Raw genomic sequence first — 2410 nt, 5'->3', positions numbered from 1 at the left:
GGAGGAAGAGTTTTGTGATTTTGGTGCAATTTGCTGTGGGATCGGGCTGTCGGGTCCGACTGACGGACGCGCCCAGACGCCCCATATCCGCCCTATAATTGGACTGGATATATGGGGTGTCGGCCAGTCCCAACGTTTGAGGGCCGTTTGAAGAGTTTGTCTGGGTTGAAATTTTATGACCGATCAATAACCAAGCAGCCCGGTGAGATATTTGAGGTGGCTTTGGGCGTCCGGCTGTAGATGCTTTTATTTTATTTTTACGGAGGCAGTACGACACAACTGAGCAGTGAAGTCTACACCGGACATGGGGTCAAAATCAAAGCAAAGCAGCACGAGAAAAATTAAGCTAGCTAGCTTTAACTGGCGTGTGCCCGCGGGTTAGCGTCGTTAATCTGGCGCTGTAATTCCAAAAGACGGGCTAATCACGCCTCAACTTTTGGCTTTTTCGAGTTTGGTTCATCATCAGATGCATGCTTAAACAAATCCTCCACGGTTGCGGCGTGCTCCCCGATCTGCCTTCCATCATCCATCCTCATCGTCATCCGTCGTCCAGTCTACTAACTCTTTTCAAGTCCAAGCCAAGCCAAGCCAACCAAGCTACCACGGAATACCTCTCTCCCTCCACTACCTACAGCAAAGCTAGCCACTCCTCTCCTCTATATAAGCCCGTCCATGGCGGATGGCTCTCCCGCCCTTTTCATCGTCCCATCATTTGATCACCCATATAGAGATCCGGATAGCTAGCTGCTAGCTTCGCTTGTCAGTTGTGGCGATGGCGTGTGATCAGCGGGGGATGAGAGGCGAGGAGACGGCGGCGGGGGAGGAGGAGATGCTCCGGCGCGGGCCGTGGACGGTGGAGGAGGACGTGCTCCTCGCCAACTACATCGCCGCCAACGGCGAAGGCCGGTGGAACGCGCTGGCCCGGCGCGCGGGGCTGAAGCGCACCGGCAAGAGCTGCCGCCTGCGGTGGCTCAACTACCTGCGGCCGGACCTGCGGCGCGGCGGCATGACGGCGGAGGAGCAGCTGCTCGTCCTCGAGCTGCACGCGCGGTGGGGCAACCGGTGGTCCAAGATCGCGCAGCACCTCCCCGGCCGCACCGACAACGAGATCAAGAACTACTGGCGGACGCGGGTGCAGCGCCACGCCAAGCAGCTGCGGTGCGACGTCGGCAGCCAGCGGTTCAGGGACCTCGTGCGCGGCCTCTGGATCCCCCGCCTCCTGGAGCGCATCCACGCCGCCAACAGCTCCGGCGAAGGGGACGTGATAGCGCAGGCCACGGCGGCCGCGCTGCCGGTCGCGGCCGACGGGCGGTGCTGGGCCGTCGACGACGTGTTCGACCTCGGCCCGGGCGCCGCGGCGGCCGACGTGGAGCTTTCCTGCACCACCGCCCTGTCGTCGTCGTCGTCCGTGTCCACGGACGGCTGCGGCGTGCAGCCCCTGCCCCCGCCGGCGCCCATGGTGGCTACCGCCGAGAGCGCGCACGGAAGCGTCGTCAGCAGCGCTGCCATGCACGACACGGCGCTCTGGCAGCCGCCGCAGACGCACGGCGGCCTCATGATGACCCAAGAACAACAGCACCACCAACGGGCAGAGTCGCAGCTGCTTGGAGCCGAGACGTGGTGGTCCGACCAGACCTCGCTCCACGCGGGGCTGTACGCCGACGTGGGCTTCCCGGAGCTGGAGTTCGGCGGCGAGACCATGTGGGGCGCCTGCGCCGATGACCTGTGGTGCACGGACATGCTGGGGCTGTGAAACATCAAACTACCGGTGACCTGTGGTAACTGAGGGGAAGGTTATTATCGGAGCGTTCGCTACTAATCTTGCACTTAGCGCTCCAATAATCCCTTTTCCTCCTCTCTCAAAACATGAGTATACTTCAGTAACTTCACTAGCTAGCTAGTGTGTCTTCTTCAGTATGTGTACTACGTGTAATGTTGATGGATCTTTCATTTTTCTTTTTTCCTTTTGGACTTTACTCATTCTTTGCTGGGTAAATACGGAGTGATTGGTTTGTAACCAGCCGTGTGTAACTTTTGATGGCCCGGCTGAGGCCGCAATAAAACTTGAATCAACCATGCATCCCGATCAGACTGTGGTGTCAAGAACGCTCTTATATTATGGAACTAAAGGAGTAATTAATTAATCTGTGGGGAGAGACCTCTAATCTTCATGCATAAACATTCTTATGCATGTTACCACAAAGAATTATTCGTCAAGTAGATCAAGATTATGAGTATGTGACAAAGCAACCACAACAAACTAGCTAGATTGAATTGATCACGTGTGCGTAACCGACCACAGTTTTGTATCGGAAACCATTTGCTCGATCGCATGCCCATCTCCAAACTATAAAAAGTATTCGGTGCCGATTAGGATACGAGTCACCTTCCTCTAATCTAATCTAGAGAA

At 56.7% G+C, this 2410-nt stretch overlaps 1 pseudogene; it reads left to right on the top strand.

Moving 5' to 3' along the window:
• The first annotated feature begins 579 nt into the window (after positions 1-579).
• On the top strand, positions 580-2089 carry LOC125540946 (transcription factor MYB2 pseudogene; annotated as a pseudogene).
• Positions 2090-2410: the final 321 nt, after the last annotated feature.

Source organism: Triticum urartu, chromosome 2A (genome assembly GCF_056163025.1).
Source record: "Triticum urartu cultivar PI428250 chromosome 2A, HENAU_Tu73, whole genome shotgun sequence".
Lineage (NCBI taxonomy): Eukaryota > Viridiplantae > Streptophyta > Magnoliopsida > Poales > Poaceae > Triticum > Triticum urartu.
The sequence above is the reverse complement of the archived record's forward strand: the minus strand, read 5'-3'. Positions and strand labels throughout refer to the sequence as shown.